Source organism: Xenopus tropicalis, chromosome 8, assembly GCF_000004195.4.
Source record: "Xenopus tropicalis strain Nigerian chromosome 8, UCB_Xtro_10.0, whole genome shotgun sequence".
Classification (NCBI taxonomy): Eukaryota; Metazoa; Chordata; class Amphibia; order Anura; family Pipidae; genus Xenopus; species Xenopus tropicalis.
The window spans coordinates 17860239-17881711 of NC_030684.2; the positions used below are offsets into that span (position 1 = coordinate 17860239).

At 41.5% G+C, this 21473-nt stretch overlaps 2 long non-coding RNA genes across 3 annotated transcripts in view; both read left to right on the plus strand.

Annotated features, from left to right (window-relative positions):
- LOC105945132 overlaps positions 1–21473 on the plus strand; it is a 99905-nt gene that overhangs the window by 68033 nt on the left and 10399 nt on the right. The gene's annotated exons all lie outside the window — the stretch shown is intronic.
- On the plus strand, positions 4075–20907 carry LOC116406611. Of its 2 annotated transcripts, XR_004219692.1 has the most exons (5): positions 4075–4119; positions 13087–13155; positions 13904–14062; positions 16958–17147; positions 20870–20907. It is a non-coding gene; the product is annotated as an uncharacterized LOC116406611 (long non-coding RNA). The 2 variants fall into 2 exon arrangements; XR_004219691.1 differs by lacking the exon at positions 20870–20907 and having other exon boundaries at positions 16958–17914.

Sequence of the window (21473 nt, forward strand, 5' to 3'; positions counted from 1 at the left end):
TGGCATTTAAACTGTAAGCATATTGTTAATACACCAAAGAACGGAATGCTGTGTATGAAGGTTGGAATAAACTAATCGGAGGGATTCCATAGGGTTCATTTGTGAATCTGAGCGCAGCATGCAAAGTGCAGAAATGGCCACAATCTGGCGTATGTATGGCATACATTATACCTGGTGTTGCAGCTGATATATGCAGCTTCTGTGCAGTTTGTTCAATTGCCAAGTCAGCATATGCAGGAGTGGAGAGTGAAAGGAATGGAGTAAAGATATTTTCAGTGCAACATATGTAGGTTTATGGGTACAGGTGCCCTGTGGGCAGTGTATGCAGGTGTATATGCCAAGATGCTTTGAGTACGGGTGTGGGATCTGTTATTATATATTAGTTGGGATCAAATACAAGGTTCTGTTTTATTACAGAAAAAAAGAAACCATTTTTCAAAATTAGAATGATTTGCTTATAATGGAGTCTATAGGAGATGGCCTTTCCGTAATTCGGAACTTTCTGGATAATGGGTTTCTGGATAAGGGGTGTGATACCTGTACAAATCATGCTGCTTTGCTTAGAGTAGGTTTATATACAGAGGTTGTCATTTCAGTAAATGGCCATGTACATGTAGGTACACTCAGCAGAATATATGCAATGTATGCAGTATGTGTAGCAGTTTTGATTACAGTGTATGCAGGTGTATATGCAGGGCTATCAGTGCAGTACACAAGTGTTGTTTTTTACACTGCGCAATGTGAGCAGTAGGGGTTATTAATACTGCAGTGTATATGTGAGTGTGGTCAGTGCAGTCACTCTATGCTGGTGTTCAATGAAAACATATTTGAATTTCCAAATTCCCTCTTGATTTAGATGTCTGTAGGAAGAATGGATGTCGGACTTTATGCTTCAACTGTTCATACCTTCAGCTGCCAGTGTACTCATCCAACAGAGATGTGAAGCTGATAGTCCTTCTATTTGTTAGTTAAGGGTTGTTATTATAAACTGGTACATAGTGATGTGTTAAGGAGTAAAGAGGGAAGATTTGCAAGCTCTTCACCCTCTTCTCTCTTCCCAACCCTTTTTTGCAGTATCTTTCTGTTCTTTTTCCTTCATTTTCTAATCTGTTATCCTTCACTCTGTTGTTCTCCTTATCTCTTCCGCTCACAACCTATTTGTCATCACAACCTTTACTCTCCCCATCTCCTCTACCTTATCTGCCCAAACACCCTTCTGACTCTTAAGGTGGCCATACATGCACCGATATTATCGTATGAAACCTCGTTTCATACGATAATCGGTGCGTGTATGGTATATCGGCGAGTCGACCGATATCGCAGGAAGCTGCTGATATCGTCCGACTCGCCGATCGGACCAGTTTGAAAATTTTGATCGGGCGCCATAGAAGGCGCCCGACCAATATTCTCCCTTCAGATCTGAATCGGCAGAAGGAGGTAGAAATCCTATTGTTTCTACCTCCTTACCTGCCGATTCAGCCCTGAATGGTGTGTGGCGGATCTGACGATGTTTCGTGCGACCGATGGTCGTACGAAACATCATCAGATCGCCACGTGTATGGCCAGCTTTACTGTTCCTTCTCTGGTTCCCCCCTTCCTTAAATTGCCATACCCATACCCAGTATCTGCTCTACTATCTCCTACAGATAGCCCTTACCAGTATATGTGTATATATATATATTTTTTTTTTTCCTTTCCTATAGGTCTGCTTAATGGAAATATTCTAACCTGAACTTTGTTTTATTTGTGAGCTTTTATTGTAACAGTTAGAAAAAAAGTGTTATAGTTAGCTCGTATACAAGCTATTATCGTCACATTCAATCATTTCTAGAAAAGTGGAACGAAAAGTGCAATTAGTTTGGACAGTTGAACAGACACAGATAAGAGGAGTTTACATAAAAAAGGGGTAAACATTGGATCCGTTTGTAATTGCCCTGCTCTTCCCCACATCTAGAGCCCATATGTTCTGTCATCAGTTGTCTTTGTTTTAGTTCTACAGTGGTTCTATATTATCGGGCTAACAGTTTTAGTTGCTTTCTTGGTATCTGATACTCACTGAGCTTGTTCAGAGGATGTATAGATTTGTTTTCAATCTTTTTGCTAAAGATCTTGAAAATAAGAGTAATGAATAGTTAAAAGCTAGAAGATGTGCGTGTGTTGGTTCATGTTGATTATAAAGCACCAACCCATAATAGCAGGTTAGCAATTAGTCTCCATGTTGTTTCTTTAGGGCTCTGGATAGTGTTGTCCTTGTTTTGTTCCTAAATTAACATTACCTTTAAAGTTTAACCAGTTTCCTATAAAGTACATCTTGGTTTTCAACTGCGGTAACACAGGCTTGTTTCGTTAGCTCAGTGTTTGATTTACTAGCAAGGTTTGGGCCATTTCTTGGGTTGCTGGTTGCTTTGTGAGTTTCTATTACAGTTTGGTTGCTTATTGGGTTTATTTGCCTGTGATCACTGCCTTGTGAGAGTATTGCTGGGTCACTGTTGGGAACTGTTGGTATTTTATTTAATGTACAGGATGCTCCAGAGTCTGGAACTGTAGCCCACTCCAGCATTGTGCAGGGTGATGTTGGACTTGTGTGTGTGCTAACCCACGGGAACCCGTATATTATTTACATGGTAAGTAATTCTTGTGGGGGAATTCTCTCCCTGAAATGGTTGTACAGGCAGATACATTAGATAGCTTCGAGAAGGGTTTGGCTTTTTAATAAGTGAGAAAATACTAAAAACTAAAAAGTTACTAAAAAAATCGATTTTAGTAAAATGTTAATTACAGTCTTTGATATGGATACAATCGGTTGCACTTGATCGACATGTGTCTTTCTTTAGTTCTTTAGACCTATGTACCAGAGACAGCACACTACTCGCTAAAGCACTTGGTAGGGCCCTTCTATGAGATAAGGTTGCCTACCGCTTTGTGAATAAAGTGTTGGTGCTTCTAGACATTCCCACTTCACAATCACTTTATTTACAGGTGACTGAGATAGCTGTAGCAGAGCAGGAATTGATGAACTGACTAAATGAAGCTTCAGCTCAGATAGGACAGAGCACATTGCGGACTTTCTCACTCCACATAAGTCAGTTTCAACCCTGCCTAATAGACTTGTTATAATTCTCTAAACCTCGTATGTACTGGCAACTGTAATAGCAGCCAAAGGTGGTTCTACCTAGCATTGTTACAGGGTGAATACTTATACAATCACCAAATCTGCTTTTTAACTTTTAGGTATATATTTTTTACGTATCTCTTAGCATATGGTGTAAATCAAATGGTAAAATATCATTTTAATTCCAGTGTGTAACAGTGCAGGGAATTTACACCAGACTGTTGTACAGCACTGAGGAATAAATGTAGTGCTGTATATACTGCCCAGAGCAATCACTCACTATAAAAGAGATCAAATCTCTCTAATTGTTGAGGGAGCTAAATACAAAACTTAAATGCTCAAAAGTTTGTATTAATATGGTAAAACTCAAATTTTTAAATACATTGTATATATTTTGTGTGTGTTTTAGACAGCCTAAAGCTAGGTAGAAAGAGCCAGATAACCTTCAGTCATTTGTCAGCTAAACTGGTCAGCATCTGCCCATGTGTAACCTGCAGTCACTGTCTGCTTGGGATCATGCAAGTCACCTAATCCCCCCTGTCCCACTTATGGTACAGCCCTTAGGGTGTCATTCATAGTGTCAGACATTTGCTCCTTGATGGTATGGTTACGCAGATTGCAAAATTGTAGATCCTTTTAAATGGCAGTGTAGGCTAGGGAAGAAGGTGCTGGCAGGAGGGGGGGCTGCTTGATTTTGGAATAGGGACAATATCCCTATAGACTGAAATGCAATCAAAATATTGCCTTATTTTTTTGTTCCCTTTTATAAGGATTAGCTGTTACTGTGTGACTATCACATTAATCCCTGGTTTGAGTTTATTTGACTAATCATTGTTTTTCTTTCCCCACAGCTTTTTGATGGATGTATATACAGCCTTCATGCCATGATGGGGAATGGTGGGGGGGATGCCAGGAATGGCCTTTGTGAACAGAATCTCCAGCCTGTTGGGCCAGTGTGAGAATGCTTGGTGGGGCAGCCATACCCGCAAGAGCACTGTCACTCACAGGTACTGAACCTTTCAGTGTTTCTTCACTGCTGATTTGATCCAATCTCACATACATTCCCACTCTCCACCCCTCTATATGTAACCCTTGTCAAATGAGACCAACCAATACCCAGAATAAAGGGCACACACACAGCGGCTTGATGGTAAATCTGTGAAAACACAGTTTTATTGATGATATAAAATGCGCTTTTTTGATTCTGAGGAAGGCAAAAAAAACCTCTGAGAAGCTTTGAGCCAATCTGCTTCATTAGAGGGAAAAATTCCTTCCTGACTCCTTAACGGCAATCGGATTTTCTCCCAGAATCAATGCGCGATGTTAAATGAGAGGAATATGGCGGCATACACATGAGCGCAGTTAAGCACTAGGTGAATTCTGCATTCCCTTCCATTCCACTGGGCCCCAGGCAGCCTGCAGACCCCGGCTTCTGCAGTCTAACCGATGGAGTGAAAGGGAATGCAGAATTTAGCGAGTACCTTCAGTGTGCCCCTGTGTATAAAACCATATATTGGAAGGAGGGGTGAGCGCTGGTGGAACTGCGGATAAGGAGAAGGCACCTAGACAGTGCAGTGCTGGATAGCAGCGTTGATCTCCTGCAAGGCCTTGTTCAGGTGTTTGAGTCTGGCCTTTATCTCCTTCTTCTCCTTCTTCCACTCAGCTGCACTTTTCCTGGGCAGGTCCAGTGTCAGTGCAGCTTTGCTGATCCACAGCTCTGTCTGTGCTCTGTGGATTTCTTCTGCGATCTTCTTCTTTATAGAGCGCAGATAGGGGTCAGCGTTGGGGCCACAGGATGTTCTCGCTGAGCCCTAGAGAAATGAAGGAAAAGAGAAGACATTAAGGGCTTAAGCAGTTTTTATTAAATTCATAGTAATAATAATGTGCCAGTTTCCTACCACAGAGGGAAATAGCAAAGTGGCAGGTATTTATTACCACTAGGGGTGCTGTTGTATTGATGGTAGATAACGTACATGATATGGCGACTCTTGTAAGTAAATATAGGAAATGTAATTCCCAGGGCACACACTTGTATAATCCCTTATATTTCTATTTAAAAGTAATGGAACATAAATGCTGCTTATAATTGGGTTAGGCTCTCCTTTAACCCCTTGGTTACCTTTCTCAACAGTGACTTCTGTGAGGGCAGAAAAAAAAAAATAAGTTGTGAGCGGCCTTACCTGGTTCCTGGGTCTCAGGCAGCTGTTCTTGAGGCCCATGTCGGATGGTTCTGTAATATAAAATAGAGGGAAGGTTAGGGTTAATGTGGAGACTCCCAATAAACAAATAAAGATTTAGTAATAACTCACTGTGCAGATTCCTCTTCTTTTTCTTCTTCTTCTTTTTCTTCTTCTTCTTCTTCCTGTTCTTCTACTATAGATGTCGGGTTGTAGTCTTTATAAAGACTTTTGTTTGTCTTCTTCTGTATCACCGAGGATCGTAAGAGTCGCTGCAAATAGCTCAAAATCGCTTTAAATCTCTCAAATCGCTCTATTTCATGTAATGGGGAGAGAGAGAAGAGACTGTGAGCTCTTGTGATCCGGACCCTCTCTGCCATTTGTATTCAGTTAAATGTTAAGGTTGCTACATGAGAGCAGGGCAGATACCCGGGGCAAAGGGGCAGAACTCTAAGGAGCCTGTCAATACTGGGAGGAAAAATGTATGTATTGTATGGCCTCCAAATGTTTATGGGGTCCCCAGTCAAAAAAAATATATATATTTGCTGCAGCCTGCAAAACTGCCAAACCCTGTGTCTGTGTCTCCCAACCAGCGCTAAGATTAATGTCATCTCTAAAATTCTCCAAATTCACTAAAATCTGTGAGAGGAGCAACATCCGCTAGTCTAGGGGGGCATCACCCAACTATTTCCCATCTTTTTTTAGCTAAAATAAGGGTTATTTGGCAAAAAATCTCTCAGAGGGGATTCAGACTTACCTCTCACCACAAAGTCAACCAACGGACAAAACCAACTGTCACATTGCTGTGTGTGAAGTCATCTCTGGTCACATGTCATGAAATGTTTGTTTGTCATAACATTTACAGACAACTTTAAAACCATTGGGTTTTTGTAACACTACAAAAGAGTTTCTGAGTGGGGCTTCCCTTTAATGTTACTGCTAAATACATGGTGATAGCGAGTGGCAGAATAAATATATAAAGAGACAACAAATAGAGCATCTGATGAAATCCATATTTCTTTGTGACAAGGCACCTAATAAAGACAATATTGATATTAGACAGGAACGTTAGAGATAAGCTGTTTGCATCTCCTGCCTATAGCCCATTGCATTCAGATTTGGCTACATTTTGATAGCTATTGCTATGCAACTTGTAGATATATAATATATATTATTGCACTCACGGTACATGTAGTATTCATTTAACGGCCCTGTTCTCTTAATATGTTATTACTAACTTGTGTGTTATCTGAAAAAAGTTGCGAAGATTGTGAATCATTGCTGGTGGCAGAAATATATGAAACAATGTATAAATACTAAATGACTGATATGTGATTGTCGTGTTTATAATGAAACTATCCAACGCATTGAAACAATATATTTATTTAAACCAGACTGGCCGTACAGGACATCCCAGCAAAGTCCCATTCAATGGGGTTTGTTATGATTTGCGGTTGTGACAGGGGTTGAGGGACATCTAGATCAGAGAGAGGGCCTGAGAGGGGGCTTCTAATTCCAATATTACTATAACGCACCGTTTAGGCCTGCTGGGAAATGATTGAGTGGGAATGTAAGGGATTGTAAGGGACATAATAACACACTCCCCACTCTGGGCGATTCAGTGGCTACCAATGAAAGAACGAGTATTTAGAGACAGAAATGACAGAAAGTTAATGTACGTGCTACAAACTTGGGACAAACTGGTAGCTTCAGGCAGATAAATAAGCAACCCCACCACCCCAAGCAGCACTATTAGGGAACCTCACCAAGGAGTATACGCTATTATTAAATGAAACAGGACAAAACATCTAGAGGAATTCACTCAGCACCCTAGACCAGGGTTTTCTCTAGAATACTATCTTCTCCTAAGCTAGGGATCACCCTACAAAAGCTTACTGCACAATACGAACACCATGAAAGTACAGAACAGAAGAAGAAATAGACACCGTAAACACCAGACACCGAACTACCCTGCATATTGTTCTTCATTAAATAAAATCAATTAAATTACATTGAAAAAAAATAAAGGAGACCAATCCAAAGCTGCTAAGAAGAAGCCATTCTATAACATACTAAATGTTAGCCTGAAAGGGAATCAACCCGTTAGACACAGCCACAGGAAGCACGCCAATAAACCATTTATATGTTAAAATCTAAAAAAATGGGTCAGAAACTGAGAACTGGTAAGCATTTGCTACTGTGTGGGTGCATGGTGATATCAATGGCAGATAGTACAGGTATGGGATCCCTTATCCAGAAACCCGCTATCCAGAAAGCTCCGAATTACGGAAACCCCGTTTCCCATAGACTCCATTTTAATCAAATAATTCAGAATTTTAAAAATGATTGCCTATTTTAATAAAACAGTACCTTGTAACTGATCCCAACTAAGATATAAATAATCCTTATTGGATGCAAAATAATCCTATTGGGTTTAATTAATGTTTGATTGATTTTTTAGTAGATTTAAGGTATGGAGATCCAAATTACGGAAAGACCCCTTATCCGGAATGCCCGAGCAAGATCTGAAGGTCTAGACTTAGCTTAGCGTGTCTATGATGTGGAACTCAGTAAATGATCTAATGAGGCATCTCGGTTCTAATACAGGTGGCTTTGTTTCCGAAGCAGGAATAACGCACAGAGCTGCAGCCCAAGTGCAGTTATTTAGTACCAAACAGAAATGTCAATTATTTGTAATTATTTATTGGTAATAACCAGCTGTCCAGCCCCTTAGGGATTAATAAAAGGATTTTTGTGTATGTTATTTTTTTTTCAAGTGAGACTATTATATTATTTTACTTGTGAGGAAAGGACACATCTTTTTTGTTGTGGAGTCACTGTAACTGTTGCTTCCCCAGTACTATCAATTTTTATTAAATGTTTTTGAGGGAAAAAGACATTTTACGTTATTTTTTAGTTCCTAAAATTCTCCCTCTTCCCTTGATGAGACATAAAAGGCAGAGCAATGCCCAATATATGCCCAATATAGCACAAAGGAGTACGGATAATGTCACGCGTGGCGCTTTGCTAGTGCTCTTACCCACAGGGCCGGATTTCTCTTCTGGGCGCCCCGAGACCGCCCCTGTTGGTGCCCCCCCTCCACCTGTGCACATGCGCGAACGCGCGACAACCACCCCCCCGCAGCCTCGAGTGCGCTCCTTTTAACTCCCATACTGAGCAGTGGGGAGAGGTCCGTATGGGAGATAAATTTAAAAATTTTCTTGCGGCGGGGCGGCATGCCGCCCCTAAACTTCTGCCGCCCTAGGCCCGGGCCTTTGTGGCCTCGCCACAAATCCGGGCCTGCTTACCCATGGCCTACAGTGCCAAAGGCCTTGATTATAATGGCCTCCACCTAAAGCATTTAAATGTTACAGCACAAATCTCCTGGTGTGCCTTTACCCTTATAGATAGTGCCTGTATGAGTGGCCTTTATGGTTAAGATCAGGCAGTTTAGACTGCATGTTTACTGGGTGTATCACAAATTGCTGGGATTTTTCCAAATGAACATTCAGTGTATAGATGTTTATGGCATTTTGACATTCTTATGGCAAAATGACGGTGCCTTATAAGCCGGTTGCATGGGAAACATAAGCAATCAGCTACTGGGCAGTACATAACCCCATTAGACTCCGCAGAACGGAGTAAGATTTTCAGGAACCTGTGGGTGTTGTAGGGTGAGAATACATTTTGTAAAGAAGAAATTCATTTTGATCCCTGAAAATCTCAACATTTGACATTGGACATTTGGGGGCTATATGGAGCTGAAACTGATAACTTGTTGCACTAGTATGTACCCATGGTGGGGTAAAAAGGGGTTTAATGGCAAATAGTACCAGTAAAGTTTGTAGTTTAATCTGATTAATATAGACTAGGGAAAAGGTCCTAATAAAACCACTATGCCCCATAAATAATCTCACAGCAAAAACCTGCTGTTTGTTGAGGGATGATCTGTCCCGGATTCATATACTGACACTGTGCAAGACTGCGAGTTGTACCCAAGGCTCATTCTCCTAATTCTGCTGTCTCTATGGGGGATATATGGGGGATTTTTTTTCCCCAATTTTTTTTTTCTTTCAGATTTTTAGGGTTAAAAGTCACAGAAAAAAAAAGTTGTGACTTTTGCAAATGGCTAAAAATCCAAATCTGACAGTTTGACAGCTTAAATTTATATCTGATATCTTGTAGAAGTCAATGGCAGATGTCCCTTCCATTTTTGATGCTGGTTTTTGTGTGACAATTTGATAAATTCGAGCTTTCGGTCCACAGTTTGAAAAAGTTGCAGTTTCTGTGACTTTTTCCTACTCTGACTTTCTCAATTCAGATTTGTTTGTAAATGTCAGACATACATGGAAATAAAGATATGAGCAATGCTAGAGGTTTAGTAAATGTGCCCTATGAGTGCTGCACCTTTGTTCCTAAGCTTTGGCTTAAATAGTTCCATGTCCTACTTCTGCAGTCATTGCATTTGAATAGATCTCAGAACTGTACCTGTAGAGAAAGCTACAGTTCTCATAAATATTTGGCATAATACCTGTAAGGAGGTAACATTTATTTGTTTGTTAGTGTAAATAGTTGGGCAATGTTTAAGTTTAGCCAGTAGGTGGCACTAAACCATAAAGAGATACTGACCGCAGAAATGAAGCAACTATCATAACATAGTCTTTTCACGAGCTTTATTATTTTGCTGTAAATCTGCTGCCTGATGCTTTTACATTACCTATCTGATCACCCATGTTCCCAGTCCGTTAGCATTAGACGCTATAACTGACAGATTGAGAAGGAACAGTCAGGTTTAGGACTGGACATATCAGTAGAAAATAATCAGCATGACCTATAAATAACTTTTAGCATACCCCCCAACTGTCCCGCTTTGCGCAGGACTGTCCCGCTTTTAATAGCGCATCCCGCTGTCTCTGATAGTTCCAGGAATGTCCCGCATTTACGTAATAGACATTCATTGAACTAGCCTGGACGGAGGGATGCGCTGATTTGAGCCGGGCGCTCCTGCTCCTTGTTCGGCTCTGCTTCTTATATGGATCCTTGTGCGGCGGCGACAGGCCCTTTTATAAGGTTGTGCCCCGTGCGTACTGATGTCACACGTACACACGGGGCGCAGCCTTATAAAAGGGTACTGCCTATTAGGCCATAGGGGGCACTGTGTATGGGGGCAAAACTGATACATAGTTATAACTCACTTATAACTGACTGCCTTCTCTCTATATTTGTATTTTATGTGTAGGAGTTGCTATATTGTTTTCCTTAGGTAGTACAGTATGAGGGTATAGCACATTTGCTATAGCCCACCATTTCAACTATATAAAAGGAGTATTTTTAGAAAAAAATGGGGTGTTTGAATTGAGGCGTGGTCACAAAAGCGGGCGGGGTCAAAAAATTGCTGCGCTACTTGTGCCAAATCTTTTTTTTCAACATTTTTCAAATGTTGGGAGCTATGTTTTAGTATAAATTCATATTATGAAGAGTTGTTTTTTTTATGTCAGTATCACTTTAGGGTTGGCCTGTAGGGAACCCCCCTCCCATAGGAGCTTATATAAGGAAGTGTCTAGTCTAGACTGCAGAGCTGGCACTCTTCTGGAGTTTCCAGATTTTGGTGGCTCTCTCCCGTTCTCCCGTCCCCAAGCAGCATTCTCCCGATTTATCTCACAAAGTCCTTTGGGGAATTTCGGGCACGCATGTGCAGTAAGCATTTGGTGACGGCATTTGATGCATTTGCACATATGGGGGTACAATATTTCCGCTTCAGCAGCGATTTTGCGGATACGTGTGATGTCACTTCTGGAAATGTGTTTGTGTGTGAGGTCACTTCTGGTTATTGGGATAAGATGCTATACCCCCATTGTGCCAGTGCTGTCAGTTTGACAGCTGTGAGACTGTAAGGAGGGCTGCACTTAGCCAAGACCAGGGGAGGTAGGAGCACAGTGTGCCAGTGCCACCTTGGGGCTGGTTAGGTAGCTGTTAGGGTATCAAGGGCAGTCTTTTGCCCCAACAAGGGGGTGGCGTTTGGAGTTAGTAACCTGGGCTATTGTGCAGCAGTTAGGGACTGAGCGTTCAGGTGTTGGTTAGTAGGAAACCTACATGCTGTAGTGAGACAGCCGGGAGAAGCTTTTATATTGTATGTATGACAGAAAAGGAGATTATTGTATAAGGAGAGGAGGCCCCCAAATGGTCAAGACATTCTGCTAGTGCGTTTCCACAGAGAAGCGAGGGTAAATTTGATCAACCAATAAATGATGATGATTAAGTGTAGCCGCAATATAATAAAGGTTGTGTCAATAAGCCAGAGGGTGGTGCTGACAAATTGGCGCCCCAGGGGTTAAACCCTTTGTTTTCCTTTAACACGTGTTACTTTATTTGTGTAGTAATTTGTGCAACTTCTCTCTTTAAATCCTTTCTTTGGTAAATATGTTCATGTCATTCTCTATGTAGGTATAGTGTATGTCCTGCGCAATGGCACTTACACTGCACTATTTATTCTTACATACCCTGGCATGCCCCAATCAGCCCCCAAACCTGCCCTCTCTGTAATATTCCCACACATGGCATGTCCTTCTCAGATAGGGACAGGGGCAACGTATGCATTAATTATTCAACGTAAACTTACATTATGGGGCACATTTATCAAAGTACCATTGACTCCGAATACAAAAAAATTGTATTGGTTCGTACTGTGGGTATTTTCTGTGACTTTTTCATACTTTGCACGACTTTTTTGCACATTTGCGTTACTTTTTCGTACTTTGCAACAAAATTTGTGCGACAAAATCGTATTGTTGCGCAGAGTACAAAGGTTTTGGATTCATTCAAGCTTCGGTATCATGACTTTCCTTGGGCCAGGTTGGAGCTGCAGAGTGCCATTGAGTCCTATGGGAGACTTTCCTTGGGCCGGGTTGGAGCTGCAGAGTGCCATTGAGCCCTATGGGAGACTTTCCTTGGGCCAGGTTGGAGCTGCAGAGTGCCATTGAGCCCTATGGGAGACTTTCCTTGGGCGGGTTGGAGCTGCAGAGTGCCATTGAGCCCTATGGGAGACTTTCCTTGGGCCGGGTTGGAGCTGCAGAGTGCCATTGAGCCCTATGGAGACTTTGCCTTGGGCCAGGTTTGGAGCTTGCAGAGTGGCCATTGAGCCCTATGGGAGACTTTCCTTGGGCCAGGGTTGGAGCTGCAGAGTGCCATTGAGCCCTATGGGAGACTTTTCCTTGGGCCGGGTTGGAGCTGCAGAGTGCCATTGAGCCTATGGGAGACTTTCCTTGGGCCGGGTTGGAGCTGCAGAGGTGCCATTGAGCCCTATGGGAGACTTTCCTTGGGCCGGGTTGGAGCTGCAGAGTGCCATTGAGTCCTATGGGAGGCTTCCAAAATCATGCACTGAAGGATCAAATTCAGAAAGGTTTTCCCGCCGTTTACGATCGTTCGATACAAAAATTTTGTGACTTATATGTACAATATTTTACAATATATTACCATGACTGTTCCGATTTGCGATCATCAGAAATGATCGTATTTAATCCGAATTTTTCCCATTTTGGGATTCGAACTCGTACTTTGATGAATGTGCCCCTATGTGTATTAAAGAATTGGCAAGTGGTGCTGCAGAGCTTTAGTTGCAGTGCTGCCCAGTTCTATGAATTTGCAGGGCCAATAATTCCCGAGTGGCCATACACAAATTAGGAGCTCTATCACTTAAAGACAAAGTTTGCCCATAAGTTAACTGCCTACATGTTGCAGATGGAACTATGCCAACCAGTTTCTATGTTGTTCTTACACCTGTTTTGCCTCTCTCCACAGTTAAACATAAAATGCTTCTTGTCATCTATACTTGGGGACGCTGGGAATCAGAAAGCAGATTGTTGTCAGGTAAGATTTTTTTTATTGTTTTTATATGGTGCTCATCATTCTGTGCAGGCCTTCTTCATCCTTCCGGCAGATACACAGGTTTCTCCACAGGCACAGGTCTCAAGCAGTCACTGGCCTTTCTGTTGTTCGACTATGATTCCCAGAAGCCTCTGTGGGAGATGCAGTTACGCACTGAACAGCAGCAACACGGGGAATGTTATCCCTGAGTCTAGCGTACTGCATTCTGCAAATCAGTGTGCGTTTATAAGGTTCAATAGCAAGCTTTGGGAATCTGAACAGCATCAAAGAGAAACTTATTTGCTGTGTCAGCAGCCTCTGTTATTAACCTGCCCAGTGCCTTATTGTACTGGGTCAGAACAACTAGATCTAGAAGTGTCCCTCCATATTGCCCAGGATAAAAGTTGCAACTTGATCTATCAGTTCCTTATTACATTGTTCTTGCAAGGGAACATCCCTCTCACAACTCCAGTTCCCTGCATGATGTAAAAAAATATTTCTTTAAGGCTATTTTTTGAACAAAGCAGTAAACAACAACAATTGTTTGGAAGATATTAAAAACTCTAGTAAGTGAACATGACAGCCCTTCACTTAATACTTGTACTAAGTATTTCTGAGCATGGCCATCGCCCAGCAAGCAGGCCGCAGATCTCGGAGCGCCAGTTAATCTTGACTGGAGTTGACTATTTGCAGTCTCTCTTGTGAAATTAGGGATGCCTTTTCCCCCGCTAGCTGTCCCTTTTCTTTACAGAGATGGACTTGGAGTACTCCTGAGCGAGACGCCTGCTGCCCATTTGGAGGCTGCAAATCTCTGCCGGACTCTGCTCCCTACAGTGTGGATGGTGAGTCGCGGTATCCGGCAGGAGGACTGGTGTGACGTACTTAAGGCTTTTCAGCTCACAGGGAAATTGTGAGTTTTGGCTTCTAATTATTCTTGTTGAATCTCTCACCCTGGCCGCCCAGTTAGCTTTGCCACATACCTATCTCTTTTTTGAGCATTGTAGCTTTTAAGCGGTCAACTACATGGAAATTTAAGTATATTTGCTTGATATTTGGAAATATACCATTTTTCTGGACTTTTTTCTATAGTTATATGGAGGCATAATTGTTTTTGTTTTAGCTCCAGGCAATGATAGCAACTATTAAGCCTTGGAATGAATTTATTGACCTTGTTGCTTCTACTTGGGAAAGCATAGGCTGATTTACTTTATGTTCTGACCATGGCATTCATATGGTTATTGTAAGTCATAAGGTTATTAGTCTTACACTTGGGGCAGTAATTATTAACATTGGAGACAAACATTACTGGTGATGTTGCCCATAGCAGCCAATAAGATCTTTGTTTTTGTAGTTGACCGTTCAAATTCTAATTGCTAATTGGTTTTTATTGGCAACATGACTGGTGATGTTGGCTTCCACACTATAATGAATATGCCCCTTGGACTAATACAACTGCATAAAGAGTTTAATAACCTGACGTATTGGCGTTAAGATCTCCTACAACACTTTGAAAGGTTTATATCTCAAATCGCTCTATGATATTGGAGAACCTATCACTGGCTTTCAGCTTTTTCTCAACACTTTAAAAATGCACTGTTATATTCAGTAATTTTGGGACTGTGAGGTTGTGGACTGTATTGTCAAATACTTTTGTAGTTCAACTCCTTCACCATAAGATGGCACCATAACACCAAATTATCTTGGAAAGGTGATGTTTTATTACTGTGCAGCTAAATATTTCTCTTTACAAGTATTTTCCTCCACATTACTGTGCCACTTAACTTTCTCCTGGATTACAATTTCATTTATCTTTAATGATCAAAGAAAAAAGCAAAACCTCTCCCTTCCTTGATCCACAAAACCAATTGTCGCTTTCTTGAAGCAACAAATTGGTTGTTTGATACAATCTGCACACAACTCGGATGGGGCGGAAGCGGAATCTGCAATTCCCACTTCCCAAACTACTCAAACAAGTCCTCTAACTTTGGACCAATCTGACAGTGTTCTAGTGGTGTTCCAGTCATTAATGGACAAGGCTACTGCACAAATCACTACTGTTTCTGAGAAAGATAAAGAATTGGCAAGACACACAGATACACTCGAATCAAGGATGGACAATACGAAAATGGTTTTAGAGGCCCAGGAAATGGACTTAATTAAGTAATTGAATTAAACAACAGGTTCTGAACCTCCAATTGAAATTAGAATACCTGGAGAACAGGTTTTGTCGAGATAAGAAAACGAGGAATTCCAGAATCTTATAAGCACTTGGAGTCAGAATTGCAAGAATGCTTTACCATTTACCATCTCAGTTTCTGCACATCGATCAGATCCCCAGATCTCACAAGATCTGCTATCACTGGGGTTTCCCTTGAAATTGATATTTACACGTAATGGCAAGTCATTTTCCCACCCTACACCGAATAAGACCAAGGAAGCTCTCCAGTCTGCTGGATGTACTAATGCCTTACCAACTAAACTGAGTACAGCTCCATGTACCCTGCAATCATCGGGTTGGCCATCGCCAGAAAGACCTTCTCCTTCACGATTCCCTTTACCTCAAAGTGCTACAAAGTACAGTGCTCGTTCCAGGGATCAGCAGCTTCATTCAATTTAAGACTTTTCTCTCATCATTTCCAGGAAGAAGGAACGCATCAAATCAGCATGTTAAATTCAGGAAATGGCTTTATTTATGGCAAGTTTGGTAACAATGAAAATTGTCCTCCAAATGATTTATCTGAAGGTCAAGGAGTGGAGGAGAAAGCAATGGTCTCCTACTGTGGGGCTTTGGAACAGAACCTTAGTAACATGGCCGCTTTGTATCTGCAATGCCTCTCGGATAAAATCTCATTTCTTATCCAAATTGTTATTAACTAAATTCTAAAAAGGAGAACCCTGACTGGTCTGCAGGGTCTGGAGGAGACATAACACGCACTTTGATATTCTCTTGAAGTGCTCTGAGGACTTTGCAACATTAGTAAGCAGTGTATTGGGAACAACCCTAGTGAGGGAAAAGGGGAGGATCATTTTCCAAACCCAGAGATTATATACATGAATTATATGGGTAGCCTCTCCTCTTAAAGGAGAACCACAGACTAATCCCTACCTGCAAAGAAATATTTAGGGGAATAATATATAAACAGTATTTTGTATTATTTTGTGAAGAGACATGCTTCCCCTTTAAGTGGGAGTGGAAGTTGTACCTGTTGGGCAGAGGAGCAGCCTATGTGCAATTTGTCTTAAATGACTGTGTGTTTCCCACAAACACATTTGGTCTAATTTACCCTTTCTCTTGTGGAGAGACATTTATCCGCCCCCAATGTACTCTGGGACAGTGCTGCCTATCATACGCCCCTCCTTCAGTGGCATCCCATGTGCCGGCCTATAGACTCACATAGCAGCACATCACAATAAAACCCAGTAGCAGTTTTCTTTAATACATTTTTGTAATTTATTATATATGTATTTTTACAATCTTGGGCTTTTTGTAGTTGATTTTGCTTTGGGTGTTTGAGGCATTACACATTATTATACACTTTGGTTCATTTGCCAATATGCATTACTCCATTTAGTAACCTCCCCCAGGTAATTGAAATCAGTCTCCTCTTAGCACAAATCCAGTTCCGCTTCCTGCTTCCGGCTGTTCCATTTCACATTCCCAAGCAGAGGGGCGGGGCTTAACCCAGAATGAGAGTCACTGAAAGCCTTTCACACCCGACTGAGTTCTATGGAGCGCTGGAGAGCTGAAGCAGGTTTGGACAGCAGGGGGCGCTGCTCTTTCATTCACTCACTTTTATTACTGCAGCAGGGAGACTTCCGGAAGCTTTCTCTGTTGGTTCCAAGTTCCGGCCTCTGCCTTGTATTGTGAAAAAGAAGAAATCAGTAGAAGGAGGGTCAGATTGGAGGGGGTTCTCTGGCCTCTGCTGCAGCCACCGCCCCACATTCATCCTAACAACCTTGGGCAGAAAACCAGAAAAATACAATTACCAGAAAAGGTAAAGTCTCTCATGTGGGGTGGGGGAAACAATTAGGAGATGGTAGGAAACTGATGAGAGTAATTCAATTTACAACAAAAAAAAAAAATGTTAGTTATGGTTCCCTAGTGTGGCCCATATAGCTATTACAGCCGTGTTTGCTCTACCAAGGAGGAAACCACATGGGTGTGTGGCACATTGGCACAGAAGGGTTTTTCTTTTAGCACCAACTTCCTGCAACGTCCGGCTTAGGGCATTTGCTCAGGGATTTTTATATCATTTGGAAATAAGAATTAGCAATGTTTTTATGCTCAGGATAAAGCTGAAGAGACCAAACGTGTCAGGGAGCAATGTGTCAAAGTTTCCTGAAAATGTTTAAAATTATTATTATTTTACATGTTTTATTATTAATGCGTTTTTTGTTTGCACATTGTGGATTGTGACCCTTTCACAGATAAAAAAAAACAATTTGGTCTGTAATAGTTTTCAACTAAAGCCATCTAAAATTTATATTTTTTTATATTGACATATTTTATAGCTGAACCACAATAGACTTTTCTAAATGACATTTGCTGTGTTTTGGCAGATTTCCCTTCTTTCACTTTTTCCTTCTTTTTTTCCGTTGAAAACTGCAGTGAGACAGTATTTGGATAGAGTGTATAGTAAGGAACATTGGGGGCGTTACTGTTTATTGCATGGGGCTGCTATACATGTGGGTACATACAGCAGGTCTCTTACAGATACAGGTCTGCGATTTTGGAGAGATTATTTAAGGGTGACTGCACACGGGGAGATTAGTCGCCCGCAATAAATCTTAACTACTGCGGGCAAACGCTCTCTTTAAAATGCTTTCCCACTGCCGATAATGTTACTCTCTGGTGGGAAAACATACACTGTCGCTCAGGGGCGTTTCTGGCCTCCGATGCTGCCCCTCTCGCCCCCCCTGCGCTTACATTTACAGCGCCAGAGGGGGGCGCAGCGCTGGTGTAGAGAGTGTAATAGAGCTCTCTACACTAGCAGAGCCAAAATTCCATATTAAGAAATGGAAATTTGGCTCTTAAAGTTACCAGGAACGGCTTTTTGCCGCCCTGGTAACTCCGGGGGCGCTTCCGTCTGAGGTTTTTGAAGACATTCTAAGTTTCCTTGTGAGGAAACCGGTGGGAAAGTGTTTCAGGGAGATCTGAGGTAGTGAAGATTTATCTCGGGCGGCTAATCTCCCTATGTGCTAATACCCTGAAACTGGTGGTGTGTTTATGAATTAGTGTAAATGTAAAACATGAAATTTGTATGCCCAAGGTATATTTTGGGGTCTCTTTATGCCTTGTACTTTCATAAACCTTTGTACATTGGGCATTAAACTGTTCAGAGGACCCCTGGCATTCATATATAGAGTGTTTTATCTTGGTACCTAATGATATGTAGCAGATAAGATTCTGCAGAGTGGAAGTTTTATGGTGATTTTAGCAAAGCTATGCGGCTTGGTAGTTTGGAGTAGAAAGACATTTGGATGGATGGATTTGAGGGAATAATATATAAATATATAAAAATATAGTTTGTTTTCATCTTGGGGCCTTTACAAACTGTTCAGAGGACCCCTGGCATTCATACTTCGGGTGTTTAATCTTGGTACCTAATAATATGTGGGATATAAGAAGCTGCAGAGTGGAAGCCTTGAGGGGATTTTTGGAAATGTCATCAAAATCACCAACTCTAGGAAAGCTTTGCCGTTTGATAGTTGGAGTTGAAAGAGGTGCGCTTGTTTTGGTTTTGGGGGAATGTGTACTTTTCAAAACTATATGACTTTCTGGGGTGAGCGTATATGAAATGCAATAAATGTGTTATTTTTCCAGTAGCTAAAATTATTTTTATTTTGGGGCCCCTAAATGGCACATGTTTAGCCATGTACCTATGTACATTGGACATCAAACTGTTTATTGGACCCCTGGCATTCATATTTAGGGTGTTTTATTTTGGTACCTAATGACCTGTGGGAGATAAGATGCTGTAGACTGAAACCATTTTTAAAAAAGTTCACACATTTTTATTAACAAAAACGATAATTTTAGGAAAGCATTGCAGTTTGGTGATTTGGAGTAGAAAGGCACAATTACCTATATTGGATTTGTCAGAATCTGTTCTTTCCAGAAATGTATGGTTTGCTAGGGGAAACCTACTGTTAGAGGAACATTTGGCCTTGAAATCAGAAGTGTGCAGCTTACTGGAGCAGTGCTGTAGGAATGGGTCAGTGTGCTGCTGGGAGTTTGTGATCTATAACAATTATGTTTAGGCATTTTGAAGCCACTTTCTTGTTGCAGAAGGGGAATTACACCAAATGCTAGCCTATTTTAATATTAAAGTGTATGTAAAGGCAAATAATAATAACTACTATATGCATTCTTTAGTCCATAAGGAACAATTTTGCAATATATACTGATTAAAACTTATCCACTATTTACAAGACTGAAGCACTCAAATTGCCCTCGTTGGGGAAAACATTTGGTGGTTGCATATCAGCTCCAAAGTGAATTAGCAGGCAGTCCCTGTTCCCTGCTGTTCCCAATTGCCAATAAGAATAGTGCTGACGTGCCTCTTACTGTGTGCGCCTATAGGCCCGCTCAAATCTTATTGGTGGCCAGTAACAGAAAGTTCTGGTCGGCCAGTGGCCCTTAGTGGGGAGGCACGCAGAGCTCAAGCGGGGGGGATATGCCCAACAAACAAAATTCCAGAGCTTCAATGTGCAAAGGGTTTGAATCAGTGTGTACTGCAAAATTGCTCCCCGCGGCGCAGTGAATGTGTTTAGCAATTATTCATCTTTGCCTTTACGTCCCCTTGAAGTTGTCCTGAAAAAAATTATATAGTTTTTTTTCCCCTGGCTAAATTTAAATGCCCCCCCAGGAAAGGCCCCCTAAAATTAAAGAGTGTACAAATGTTCAAAATCTGTTGGGCAATGAAAGTGACCAAAAAGTGACCAAATCAGCTGTTGGTGAAAGGGTTAAGTGACTGGTAGATGTGGAAGAAGATCATGTGCACTTTTTGGTAAAATATCCCAGGGAGACAAAGTGTCTTGTGTGACATGAGCCTAACCAGTGGCAGGAACACAAACCTATGGCAATTAGAGTGTGTCAGGGCACTACAGGGGTTTCTTCTACTGGCTGTTCCAATGTAATGTATTTAAAAAAAAAACAGCATTAAAAAAACAGTACGATACCAAAGCTGGAATGGGTAACGAAAAAGTATGAAAAATACTGAGTGGCCAATACGGTGGGGACTGTAGGTACCGCAGGGGTCTCCCCCTGTGCCATTACCCTTAGACTGGGTCACTGTTTTACTTTGTATTCTGTGAGATCAGTTTCCTGCGGGATCTGTAGGGCTGCACAGTGATCAGTCAGATCCTTACCGTACTCTAGCGCTCACATTCTGTATTCCCTTCTACTGTTCTGCCGTAATGAGCCGAGTATATTAACGTCAGTGAATTGTTCTCTCCGGTAGAAACCATCTCAGACACAGTTTAAAGGACACGGAAACCCAGACTTTATTACTTATTTAATAGGATATTATTTCATTTAGATGCCATTATTTTTTGTTTGTGGATCACTAACCTGACACCCTTGGTTCCCTAAAAAAGAGATCAAGTTATATATACCCTTAAAAGAAAAGGAAAGGTGGAATCACTGGATGGTGCCCCCCAGTGATTGTATTCACATTACTCTAATGTTTTCCAATATCTGTACTTATTTCCTTAGCTGAGGCGGGGCAATGACCAGACGTTGGACCTTCATGGAGCGACTCGGTCAAAGGTTGAACCTTTTGAGAGGAGCTTGAACTGATAATTCTGACTGGCTGAAAAGCACTGCCCTAAGGTAAGATGGTGGCACAAGAGGAAGGTCTTGTTCTTCTTCCAGTATCTGGGTCCAATGAAAGGCTCAATGGTCAGATCAGCCCTATTTGGCCCAGATTGTCCGTTTGGCATCAGACTCACAGATGCGTAGTAGAGGTAAAATCCAAAATCTGTAAAGTAGATTTATTTAAAATGGTATAAAGTTCAGTAGCTCAAGAGTTACAACCAGCAGTGCATCTCAGTAGTAATCAGCAGTGCATTTAGTCATGTCAGTAGCTCAGGAGTTACAAATCAGCAGTGTAGAAATTTCTGTCAGTAGCACAAAAGTTACGCTCTGCAGTGCATTACAATCATTTGCTCAGGAGTTACAATCAGCAGTGCAGCTTTTAATGCCACTTACTCAGGAGTTACAATCAACAGTGAAGGAATTTCTGTCAGTAGCTGAGGAATTACAATCAGCAGTGCAGGTATTTCTTTCAGTTGCTCAGAAGTTACAATCAGCAGTGCAG